This window comes from Chenopodium quinoa, unplaced genomic scaffold, assembly GCF_001683475.1.
Source record: "Chenopodium quinoa cultivar QQ74 unplaced genomic scaffold, ASM168347v1, whole genome shotgun sequence".
NCBI classification, from domain to species: domain Eukaryota; kingdom Viridiplantae; phylum Streptophyta; class Magnoliopsida; order Caryophyllales; family Amaranthaceae; genus Chenopodium; species Chenopodium quinoa.
Window position 1 is genome coordinate 1765714 of NW_018743894.1, and position 13925 is coordinate 1779638.

General features: G+C 33.9%; 1 long non-coding RNA gene and 1 pseudogene across 1 annotated transcript; both read left to right on the forward strand.

The window, feature by feature from the left end:
- Window positions 1-1209: 1209 nt before the first annotated feature.
- Window positions 1210-9008, forward strand: LOC110686829 (annotated as a pseudogene).
- Window positions 6128-7467, forward strand: LOC110686830. The gene is made up of 2 exons (XR_002504310.1): window positions 6128-6363; window positions 7171-7467. It is a non-coding gene; the product is annotated as an uncharacterized LOC110686830 (long non-coding RNA).
- Window positions 9009-13925: the final 4917 nt, after the last annotated feature.

Genomic DNA, 13925 nt, shown 5'->3' on the forward strand with positions numbered 1-13925 from the left:
TCCAATTAAAACCGAACACCGAAATTTAGTTACCAACATTTATATAATGGTCTGCTGTAGTTTATAATTGGGCCTTTAAAATTTAGCCCAAATACAGACTATATAACTAAAAACCCTAAATTTGCCTCTTTCAATCTTCATTACTCCTCAAGACCTCAACGCCTCCTGACTCCCTCATTCCCTCAACTTATCAAGCGCTCTTTCTTCATCATCTATTCATCTCATGAAAATTTAAATCAAATCATTCCTTATTCTGATCTCACAATCCTAAACCACTTAAGGTAATTTGCTACCCTTCTTCTATTGTTTTTTTTTATTTTTTTTGTTGAATTTCAACTAAATTTTTTTAATTTATTCGTAATTATACTTGCAGAGTTGCAGTATGTCACGAGTCTCACGCAAAGGGGGGTTGAAGCTAATAATGTTGAAGCTAATAATGCTGAAAGTAATGTTGATGCTTGGACGAAGTTGAGCAACTTGAAGAAGGTGATTGCTAAATCTTTTTATTTTCTTGTATTAATTATGTATTAATATTGTTATTGATTTTAATTCTAATTATTATTTGTTCTTTATTTTTTCTCTCAATATCAAGATTTGTGCAAGATATCCATTGTTGAGCCTGAAACAGTTGAGGTTTTAGACGACTAAGCTTCTGCCTTGATTAAAGAATGCTGGTGGGCTGTTTTTCCTGTTGTTTGTTGCTGATTTTGCTGCTGTTTGCTGCTGATTTTGTTGTTGTTTGCTGCTGTTTTTGCTGTTGTTTGCTGCTACTTTTCTTCTTAAGTTGTTCCTGCTAGTCTTAGTGAACTCTTAGTGTTGCTTTTAAGTTGTACTATTTATTTTGAACAATTTAATTAGTCTTGATGTTAAATAATTTATGTTAATCTTGACTACCGTTTTATGTTATCGTATTAGTTTAAGACGTTATAAATCAACTTAATTTAATTCGGATTTCGGATCGGATCCAAAATAACCGAATTTTAATTCGGATGGGATCGGATTGGATCGGAAGAGTAATTCGGATCGGATCGGATCGGATTGAAAAAATGAAAACCGAATTATAATTCGGATCGGATTGGATTTGGCCTAAATCTAAACCGAAAACCGGATGGACACCCCTATTTAGGGATTACAATTACATAAATTAGAAGTAAAAAAAAAAAAAAAGAAGTTTCAAAGAAAATTTTCTATTATTTCTTTGACCCTTTTTTGTTTTAAATTTTTATTTTCTTTTTTAATTCCTTTTAGTTAAAAATCCTTGTATTAAAAAGATGGAACTAAGTCATGAGAAAGAAGTGGAGATCCCAATGCCTATATATAGTGCTTAGAGCATACACAATGGTTGCCCAACCCCATCTTGGTTATTGATTATTTTATTATTTTATCCATCTTCCACCTCACTTATAACCACTCTTATAACCATTTAATAACCAATGTATGCCAATAGTTAACCATAATATTTTGGTTATACATTTTCTCTCTCCTACTTTTACCCAACCCCACCACACAATTTATTACTTAAATTCTATTATTATTAAATAATGCATTTGGTAATAATCATTCAAAATTAATAATTATTTATTAGCATACATTAATTAGATAAAATCTCAAAAATTTAAAAATAATGCAATTTTGATATTAATTAGTACGTAATTAGTCGTTAATTAAGACACAAACAATAATTGTAACCCTACTACATTCCACAATAATAAAAATCATACATATATATTCTATCAAATGACAAAAGTCTTTGAAAGATAATAACGAACCGCGAACAAGTACAAACACAATGATATAATATTGCGATTACACATCTATTAATGCATATTATTGTCCCTACTTTGAACACCGAATTCGAGCCACATATGTTCAACTAAGTCTTTCTTCAATGCTTTATGCATAGCTTCATCACGAACACGTGCTCTATTAGACATGTAAGTTTCCAAACTTGCAATTCGGTTGTTGCTATTTTGGAACTGAAAAGGCTCTTCATTATTTTCATTACTTGAAGACGCATTTGTAGCTTGATCATATTCATTTGGATCGTAATACGTTTTATATGTATCTCTTTCATCCTCAACAATCATATTGTGCATAATAATACACGCTATCATTATTTTTCCTAACATTGATGCGTCACGAGCTAGCGCTGGATTCCGTATTATTGCAAAACGAGCTTGTAATACTCCAAAAGCACGCTCAACGTCCTTTCGTTTAGCTTCTTGTACTTTGGCAAATAGACCTTCTTTTTCATTTTGTGGTAGTGATATTGTAGGAATGAATGCCGCCCATTTAGGATATATACCATCAGTGAGATAATATCCCATATTGTATGTGCGACCATTCACAACATAGTTAATAGAGGGTGCACAACCTTCAAAAACATCATTAAACAATGGGGATCTATCAAGAACATTAATATCATTACGACTACCTGGTGTCCCAAAAAAGGCATGCCAGATCCAAAGATCATATGATGCCACAGCTTCCAAGATTAATGTGGGTTTACCTGGTCTTCCAGAAAACATACCTTTTAATCGAAGTGGACAGTTTTTCCACCTCCAATGCATACAATCAATAGAACCTAACATGCCAGGAAATCCACGACGTTCACCAATCCTTAGTAGTCTTACTAGATCTTCTTCATTGGGCTTTCGAAGGTATTCATCACTAAAGTAAGAGACTATTCCTTCCACAAAATGCTAAAGTGAATCTCTTGCAAGAGATGCACTAATCCGAATGTAGTCATCCACAGAATCAGCGGAGGTGCCATAAGCTATTAGTCTCATAGCCGCGGTGCATTTTTGTAATGCAGAGGCACCAAATCTTCCTGTAGCATCTTGTCTTTGCTGGAAGAAGGGATGACGTTCTTCTAAAGTTTGCTTAATTCGGAGAAATATATGTTTGTTCATGCGAAATCTCCGACGGAATAATTGTGGAGGGAACACAGGATGGTCGGTAAAGTAGTCATTCCATAAACGACTGTGTCCATCCTCACGATCCCTTGGAACGGGAACCCTTGGTGGCCTTGGCACTTGATTAAACATTTGATATACTTCAACTGGATTGGACATAAAAACTTCATCCATCATTCGATCGAACTGGCGATTGGCTTGCCTTCGTCTTTCATATTGTTGGGTTTGGCTATTTTCTGAATTGGAAGAGGAATTAGAAGAGTTGGAGCTATCGTCAGATGACATGTTTTTAAAACCAAATTTGATATGAGAATGGAAGGTAGAAGTATAATAGGGGGAAATGGATGGTTGTTCAAGGGAATCCCACTCTGATGTATCCATCTTATAGAACAAGTGTGTATGATATGTAGTAATTTTTTTGTCTTATATGGTAAATTTGAAGTCTTGCATGCATGCAATGATTCATAAAGTAGTTAATAATTTTTAAAAGTAATGGAGATGCATGCCTTTGCATTGTCACTATCACCTTAACATTGTTATGTACGTCAAAGCAAGTGATGCATGCTACTATTTCCTTTTCAGTGTTAAGTACATCAGTGAACAAAATTCACTATTACCTTTTCAGTGTTAAGTACATCAATGTCTAGTATTTAATATTTGCTTTTCAGTGTTGGGTACATCAAATACTTTACAGTGTAATGTAAATCAATGTACATCTTTTGCAGTGATATATCAAAGTGAATCAATAGGTTTAGTCAGATCAATAATAATTATATGTTATTATATACAAACTTTAATGTATTGAATAATATTATTAAGCTTATAATACGATTATAAGAAGAGACATGTAATTTAACTTAATTTTTTTATTAATAATGACATTATAATATAAAATTCATTCACATCCTCAAACAACAACTTATTAAAAATATTCAAACTACAAATCAGACCTTAAGTACATAAAAAAGAACAATAAAAAAGGAATTATTTGAAATCAACCAACATTACGACAATAATCAACCATACACTAATACATTAGTCTGAGGGGAACAACTTCTTCAACAAAGTGCTCCTTAATTCTTGATCTTCCGAAGATAAGTTTGGCTTTGAATCGAGGTGTTTAAATAACTCCATATTAATTTTTCTTTGCTTCCTTGCTTCTTTCTCCCTTTCTAGTTGCAACCTTGTAAGTTCAACTTCATTTTCTGATTGCCTTATAAGGTTCATGTTCTGGGCAGTGTCCAACCATTGTTGCCATGCTCCACTTGGCATGTTTGGCACCTTGCTCTTTCCTTTATTTTTACTAGATTCGTTGCTAGAAAAAAAGCCTGAATACCCAATATCACCACTGGTTGGTGTTTCTGGGTTTGATGAAGAGGAGTAGTTTCCAGCTTCATTGATACGAGATCTCTTTGAGTCACTTCCTTGAGTGGATGTCTTTTCCTTGCATTTTTTAACAACATCTTCACTTGGTTTCCATGCTTCATGTTGTTTTAAGATGTCCCAAACATGCTTGTCTTGAAAGGTTTTAGAGCATAATGAAGACTTTGTTTTGTCGTTAGCATATATACTATATGCTAATTTCATAACATCTTCATCATTCATACCACTTCCCTTTTTTGATTCAGCATGAGCATGTGAGCCACAAAATTTAGAACATGAAGCATTAATCCTTCTCCAACGGTTTCTAAGTTGCTCCGTACCCCTCATTTTCAACAAATCTTCTCGTGTTACCCGATCAGTACCTTCTTCGAAACACCTTTGTTTGTATAGTCTAACATTATTATACATTTCTTCAATTTTCCTCCAAAAAACATCCCCCTTTTGGTTAGTGTTAGTTTTTTTATTTTGACTAACCTCAAGCCAAGCCTTCACAAGAACCACTTCTTCAGCTTTTGACCAAAAAATTTTCCTTCCATCTTGATTGCCTCCTTCATTACCTCTTTCATTACCTTCGCCTTCTTCAACTTCTGGTTCATTTTCGTCATCTGATGCATTCGATGTGTATGAACAATCGAAACTCGGAAATGCACCATCACCTTGTGACATAGAAAAATGTTGAGACATGGGAAATGTTGAATCAATTTGAGAGATTTGAATATTTTCAAAAGATGGGATAACATTTGGAGAATTTGAATAATTAGGATTTTGTGGTGGTTGAAAAGGAAACGGAGTGAAAGTACTTGGATTTGAGAAATTGAGATTTTGTGAACCGTAATTCGGAAAATTTTGAAAATTTGTATCTAAATCTGAGTTGAGATCAATTGGAAGATTAGAATAGTAAGGTTGAGGATTTGGATTATTTTGGGGCTGTGATGAGTTATGAGATTTTGTGGATTTTTTTTTTTTAGATTTTGGAATGTTCATCTTAACACAATTTGCCAATAAGAAGAGTAATTTTCACTTAAAAAAAAGTTGTTTCAAAATACTTCAATATTGGGCTCATTTTATAGAGAAAAATAAAATAGAGCCGTTGGTGTATTTTTTTTTTTTCAGAATTGTATTTTAAAAATTATGGCCGTTACAAAAATTACAACGGTTATAAATTCAGAGCAAATCTCAACCATTGATATTTGTATTACGTGTCAAAATCTTAGCCATCCATGTCAACCAAAAAGCAAAAAAAAAATTGCATGACCATATACATAACCGGTTATTTGAATAACCTGGTTATTCAATTGATACCCCAATAATTTCTCTCTCCTCAATATTTTATTAATATTTTCATTTTCTCTCTCTTAATAACCACCCAAATAGTTAATGGCTGTGGGTACTCTTATGTTGGATTTCATGGTTATCATCATGGTACCACGGCTCATCATCGCTACCATCATAACCATGACCCATCATCATCATCAACCCAAAACCAAGATAACAACAACAACAACGTAATCCTTCCATCAAACAATTCCAATGGTACTACAACCAATAGTACTATAACCACTACTACGGCTACTACCGCGGTTATAGATGAAGATGATGATCGTAGTGTCCATGGACAAAATCATTCACATTGTAATAATGACGACAACAACGATGATGATGATTCAAGCACGAAAGCGATCACTAGTAGAAAAATATAAAAAGGCACCGCTCTATGGCCACCGGTTTTTGAAAACCGGTGGCTTTTAAAATGGGCGGAATAGGCTAATTCACATTGCCACGGGTTCAAACCGAACCGGTGGCATAAATGGTAAAGGCCACCGGTTTGAACCCGTGGCAATAATCAATTAAAAAAAAAAAACGCCCCCCTTATAAACCCCAAACCCTACCTCATTTCCCTCTCAGCCGTTCTTTCTCTCTCCTGCTCTCCCCTCTCCTCTTTCTCTCTCCTGCTCTCCCCTCTCTTCTTTCTCTTTCAATTCGACTGCTCTGTTCTCTTGCTCTTCTCCTTCGTCTCCCATCACCAATAAACCACAAAGACATGCACCACGAAGACATGCACGAGGTTTGTGTTTAAAATCGATTTTTCTTGGTTAATTAATCGGATTTTGTTGGGTTTAATTGATTGATTTTTTGGGTTTAATTAATCGTCTTTAGAATTGTTTGAGTTTCTTAATCGATTTTAATTTGGTTTTTAATCGATTTTAATCAATTAATTCTGGGTTTTTGTTTTTTGAGTTCGTGAATCAATTTCTTGTTTTTTTCCTCGGTTTTTTAACTTATTTCTGGGATTTTGTTTTTATTTTTGTTTAATTTTTTTTTTCTGGGTTTTCTTCAGGGTTTTTGTTTCATTACTAGTTATTGATTTTCCTGGGTTAATTAGACGATTTTGGATTTTTTGAGTGTTTTCATCGATTTTAATTCGATTTTTAATTGATTTTAATCGATTCTAAGTCGATCTCCTTCTGAGTTCATTCGATTTCATTCTGGGTTTTTTTTTTTTTTTTTTGAGTTCGTGAAAATCAATTTGTTTTTTTGAGTTCGATTTAATTCTCATTTTGTTTTTCATTCTCGTTTTGAAAATCAATTCGATTTTTTTTATTTAGTTCGATTTAATTCTCGGGTTTTCACTAATTTCTGGGAATTTTGTTTAATTTTTTTTTCTGGGTTTTTTTTCTGGGTTTTTTTCTTGGTTTTAGTTTTCTGGGTTTTTGTTTAATTTCTGGGTTTTGTTTATATTTTTGTGTGTTTTTCTGGGTTTATTTAACCGATTTAAATCGATTTATGGGTACCATGCATACTGTTCTGGTTTTTATTTTTATTTCGTAGCTTATTTATTTTATTTAATCGATTTTTTTTTTGTTTGATGCAGGTATATTGATTTAGATGTAGATGTTAAATCGAAGAATAAAGATGCTGGATTATTGATTTAGGTGCTATATGGGTTATTTTTTAATTTTAATGTTGTAATTTTTTTTTGGTTTTTTATTGTAATTTTTTTTTTTAATTTTAATGTTGGAATTTTAGTCTTGTGTAATTTGATTAATTTAGTTCTTTTAAATTGGAATTGTTGTATGAGTAATTTAGTTGTAGTTATTAATTTAGTTTTTTCACTCTTAAAAAGTGTACAATTACTAGATACTGATGAATATATATGTGTTTTTATGTATTTTACATATATATATTGTTTCTACTACAATTTAAGTGAAATAAATGCAAATTTTTTTTTTTTTTTTTGTTTTTGTTTTTTATGGGCATTATTGCCACCGGTTAACCGGTGGAAATACTTGTTAATACCATTAAAAAAAATTGCGGGAAGCATTATTGACACCGGGGGCAATATTTGTTTTTGCCACCGGTTTTGAACCGGTGGCTTTTTAATAAGATTATTGCCACCCCCAAATGGCCACCGGTTCAAAACCGATGGCATAGGGGGGTTTTGAACCGGTGGCCAATTTATATTTTCGTCTAGTGGATGAAGAAGGAGATGATGATGGTAAGATACAAAGAATGCCAAAAGAATCATGCAGCATGTATGGGAGGAAATGCAAGAGATGGATGTGGAGAGTTTGTGCCAAGTAGTGGTGAAGAAGGTAGTATTGAGTCTCTCATTTGTTCTGTTTGTAACTGTCATAGAAACTTCCATAGAAAAGAATTTCAAGATGAACATAACATTAACATGAATATGAATGTGATGATTCCATCACATAATTCATCGTATTCCCCATTTTATCCTTCTACCACTCCTCCACACTTTCTTAACAATAAGGGTAGAAAGGTCAATTTGGGGGAAATGGTGTAGGGTACCTTACAATTTCAGGGCAAGTTGTCCCAAGGTCATTAAGAGTCAACAATATGACTACTTATGATCATAGTAATCATCATTATAATCATAATCATAATCTGAATCAAGGGGTTAAGGAGAGGTTTAGGACAAAGTTTAGTCAAGAACAAAAGGAGAAAATGTTGGAATTTGCTGAGAAAGTTGGGTGGAAAATTCAAATACAAGAGCAGAATGTTGTGCAACAATTTTGTCAAAAAATTGGGATTAAAAGGATAGTTTTGAAGGTTTGGATGCATAACAACAAGCATAGTTTCGCCAAGAAGAATGACATGATCATTGACAATAATGATATCAACAATTCCTTTAAATCATTAATTAATTAAGCTACTACTTATAGTTTGCTTAAAATTCTTCTTATTATTATATAAATACTAATCGATCATGTTTAATGAAGGCATTTATCTTTAATATATTATCCTTTTTTGTATTATTTTTTGGGTGTGTTTTTTTGTTTTTTTTTTTTAGTAGTTGTTTGTATTATGTATTTTTATGTAAAGAGATCATAATATTAAGATGAGATCATTTGTGTGTGATGTAGTTTGAATTATTACTAGGGTTTTAACTTGGAGGTTGGTGATGAACTAGATGATGAAACATGAATTTCATGATCATTGTAAAACAACCTTTTTTTCTACAAGCGGAAAACTGACACTTCTCTCTCTAAACTCTCTGCCCTCTCTCAAATCTTTCTGCCTTCTGCTAACCCCAACCCATAGAACCCTAGGAACTTGTAGGAGATCGGCTACGGCGCCGAAACTCCGGTGAATTTCCACCTCCTCTCCTTCTCTTCTTCTCTTACTTCCCTTCTCCTCTTCTTCTTTCTTCTTCTTTGTTTTAGGCGTCTTCATCACCACAAAATAAAATCCGAGCCGACGCCAAGCTCAGGTTATAAAGTGTTTGTGAGTTTCTCCCGGGTAAGAAGATTTCAATTCAAGAGGCCTGGTATTACCCATCTTAGAGTGGACGGTTCACGTTCAAAGGATTTTGCCAGCAAAACAAGAGGTCTAAGGACTAGTCCTAACGCCACTGTCAAATGTCATTGGTAATTTTGACCCGTGACGGAAACACGAAAGTTAGGGCTAGGGTTTCATGGATCCTTGAGCTGGATGGCTAGGCCTAACGCCGCCGTAAGGAATGGTTCTTGATGGAAACAGTGAAGTTAGGGTTAGGGTTTTGAGGTTCTTTGCTATTATGATTTTGGAACTTCAGTCCTAAAGGTGCTCTCCGATCTGGTCTTCTTACCTAAGTATGTTTTTTCTTGGTGTTATTCAGAGTTTGCTTTACCTTTTTAATTTGTGTATGGTTTATTTTGGCATTTCTTGATTGTTGTCATGTATCCCTGGTTGTATTGGCTATAGTTTATTGGATAGTTGTGTGCGGAGGGAGTTTGGATCCCTTGTTTAAGGATTTGGTTTTGTTGTAGTGTTGAGAGCGTTATTAATCGTTTTTTGGGGGAAGAACAAGATGTTGACCATGGCTAGGGTGAAGTATGTGTTATGTTGGAATTATTGTTGTCATTCTGTCCCCTTCTTTGTAGTGATCATTACTCTTAAAATTTTCTATCCGAAGCAGGCGCCCAAACTTTGTTTTGGGGTTTCTCGAGCCTCGACGTTGTCAAAGCTTTCTTGCCACCAAGAACAACTTATGAATGAAAGGCCACATGTCCAAGTGATCTCCTTGAAGGCCTTACTTGGTAATAAGTTGATCCCATCAAGTAAGGTTAATCTAGCCATGATCGAACAGTTTTTGTACTCTATGCTCTCTTTGTGTTTTAAAGTAGGTATCCACTCTTCCTTCTATAAGGAGTACCTAATCTGCAACGTATCTGGCCAACCCCAGTTATGTAATTTTGTTTTAGTTTTAAAAGTTGTAAAGGCTTAAATGTTAAAAGCCATGTAGTGGTAAGTTTTAATTTTTATTTCGTAGATTGTAAACTCTTATTTTATTAATATAATTTGCTTTTGTCAAAAAAAAAATTATAAAAAGAAATAAAAGATTAAACTACTTGCATTATTCTTATTGCCTATTCTTTGTATTTAGTTTACCTCTAAAAAAAGTGATTACCTGTAGTATTATTTATGTTAGTTTGATTTATCGACTTTAAATTTATATAATGTTGTCATGTTGATTAGTTAATTACGTCAAACTTATGATTATGGGCTAAGAAATGTATATGATCATCAATACAAATATATAAGGAAATTTTAGAAAATAACACCAGAAAAAAGCACAAAAATTTGATTATAACACCACAAAATTTATAGCTTTTTTTAACACTACAAAAAAACAAAAAAATTTTGATTTCACCACCAATTACGCCATCTAAAAAACCGTTAGTGGCCCCACATAGTATTTTCTCCTGTGTTTTGTGATGATGTTTGTTGTTCATTTCACCACCAAATACTCGTTGCTTGTACTTTTCACCAGGATCGTTTAAGAGATTTCTATGGCCCGGGGCGATGTCATAAATTGGGCCCTAATTCACATAGTTTATTTTAAAAAAATAGAGGGTATGTGAAAAAAAAATTTATTCTCTTATCATTACTAGATAAATATTTTCTAGGCAACATTCTATCAAACAAAAGTACAAAACCAATACTCCTTCCATCCCCTTTTGATAGTCCCTTATGGACAAATTTTAGTCCCAAAATGTTCACTCCAATTGCTTTTTCCAACAACCATTAACATTAATTTTTTATCAAAATTTCCTCCAATTTGCAACAATATTTGTGCAAATTTAAATTTCCCATGTAAATCTTGTTTTCCCATGTACTTTTATTACTTTCTCTCTCTACGTTTTTGTATACCCAATGTCAATTTACATTTTCAATGTATTTAACTATTCTTTTTTGTGTTTATTAATTCCCGTGAAAAAAAACCATAAGGGACTATCAAAAGGGGATGAAGGGAGTAATAAATTACTGTAATAAGTATAGAAAAGAACAAAAACGCCTAATTATTGAAGCAATTAAACAAATGACTTGGTACAAAATTGGTAAAATTAACCAAATGAAAAATTAAAGGGAAATTCTACATTATAACCCGCTACTTTTTGAAACTTCTACACTGTAACCCTAAGGTCTCATTGGTAACTCTGTTGTACCCTTGTCGTTAGGTGTCCGTTAATAAAGTTCCGTTATCCCAAAAAAATTAAAAAAAATTAAAAAGAAAAAAGAAAACCAAAATCACCAATTCAACCACCCATAACTAGCCGCTGCAACCCACGACCAGCCCTACCCCGTCCCCTCGAACGTCGGACGCCTCTCAGACCCCCTTTCCCTCCCTCGGTGACTGCACAGCCCCGATGACCCTCCCCTTTCCCCGTAAAACCACTCGTAACCCCTCCCCCTCCCCCTCGAAAAAACACCTTAAATAACCTCCAATCGCCGGAAATCAACGATCCACCATCTCCCTTCACCGCAGCCGTAGCCTCCGCTGTTGTTCCTTTTCTCTCTCTCTGCTCTAGCCTCCTACTGCCGGAAATTGAAAGTTAGGGTTAGGGTTTGGGATTTGGGGGTTGGAATTTGAGAGTTTTTGTTAAACTTCGTGGTGGGTGATTCAAAGGGGAAAGGGGAGGTGGTCGGGGCAACGCGAACGTGGGGGGAGGGGAAGAAATCTAGGCGGCCGACGCTCCGGGGGAAGGGTGGTGGGACGGCGGTGGCAGCGGGCTGACCATGGGGTGGTTTTGGTGTTTTGATTTTTTTTTTTTATATATTTCATTTATTTATTTATTTAATTAAATAAAAATTTTATGTCTAACGGAACTATATTAACGGTGATTTAGCATCAAGGGTACAACAGAGTTACTTACTATACCTTGGGGTTACATTGTAGAAGTTTCAAAAAGTCGGGGCACAGCGTAGAATTTCAAAAAGTAGCGGGTTATAATGTAGAATTTCCCAAAATTAAATTACATAATTATATTATGATTTATGAATGAAAGAATATAAATTTACAAAATTAAATAGGAATTAACCTTTTTGTTTTTGAAAAAAAAAAAGAATTAACCTTGTAAGTAGCATACTAGCATTTTTTATGAAAGGATGAACTTGTAGGCTTGTAGCTCTTGTCGAATGGTCCAAGCAATTAGAATATTCAAACGAACAGCCAATCAATGCAATTAGATTTTTCACCAATTTCATAATTCTTTATTGAAAGTAGTTGTGCCGATTATGAAAAATTAATATAAAAAATAGATTTTGAAAATTAAAGTATGATATACAAAGAAGATTATAATTAGATAAACACAATTGAAAATGAATGATAAAATTACTGTATATCATAATCACAAAGGAAAAGGAATTAATCTGACTAAAATATGAAAAGAGATACTACATTTGAGAAAATTTAATTACCGAAAAAAAGGGGATAAATTGAACAAAAACTTTTGCATGCCCCCGGTTTACAATAATTTTATTGTACATCGAACATTTCTTACAAAAGTGACCCTCTTTTTTTTACAAAAGTAACTCATATTTTCACAAAAGTGACCCTTTTTTTTTTAACAAAAGTGACCTCTTTTTATAACAAAAGTGACCTCTTTTTTCACAAAAGTACTTTTTTTTCCACAAAAGTGACCCTTTTTTTTTAACAAAAGTGACTCTTTTTTTTAACAAAAATGACTTTTTCCGCAAAAGTGACCCTATTTTTTTACAAAGATCGGGAATTTCCCAATAAACCATGGTTAAGGAATGGGGGCACATCAGTCGATTGGGGGTTATTGAGAGATTGGAGGAAGGTTTTTTGGTTGGACAGGGGTTAGTTACTTAGTTGGGGGTTAATTTGATATTATAGTCCTTACAAAAGTTGTTCCTATTAGTATTCATTCATGCTATTTCTAGTTTCAGACTACCACATGCGAGCCTTCATCCATTACTGATTTATGTGGTTTCAGACTTGCAACCTTCATTTCGTACAAGGTCTTTAAGGCGTCAATGTATGATCCATGGCGTATAAAACCGGTAACCATCGCGTTCCAACACACATCGGGTTTTCTGGTGGTGATGGCGGAGGTAAAGGGGGAGGTGGAGGCGGCGGCGGGGGTTTAGCCGGAACAATGGGTTGAGGTTTTACTCACTCTCTCTCTAGCTCATTCTTTCTCAGGTAAAGGTTGAGCCGATTTACAATAACGATATTGTACATCGGATTTTTTCTAATATTTGTGTAAATTAAATTAATGACAGTTTTTTTTGTTTATCAAATTCACTTAGGAAAGTGAATATTTTGGGAGAAAATTTAGGGAAGAAGAAGGTTGAATAGTGAAAATTTGGCGTTTGAAATTCTGAAACTCAATTGCTTTACTCTATATACGCTTCAACCTGCTTTCTTTTATTTTTTGTTTTTTTTAAATATTATTTTTGGGGCCTTGTATTAAACTGAAGTTGGGCTTTTGGTCCCAAGGTCCAGCGAAGTTACCCCACCTACTCTGGGCTTGCTACGGCCCTGCTTTTCACATATATCTATTTTTTGTGATGATGTTTGTTGTTCATTGAAAATTTTGGGTGTTTTTTTTTTGGCTAAAGAACTTGCAATAGAGTGTTTTATTTGTTTGTTTCCCACTATTAATTCATATTACCAAGGTTTCAAACTCATTTTAGGTATAATATCTATTTCTTTGTTCATCTTTGTTCTACTACATGAATATGAAACCCTAAGTTGTGTTGGGGTTTGGTGAGTCCGACCCACCGCGGAAACAAATACAAAAACAAAACCGCACTCGCAATAAATAAAACAATAAAAAAAATTAACTTAATGACAAGGTTAAGGTAATAAGATTACCTTTG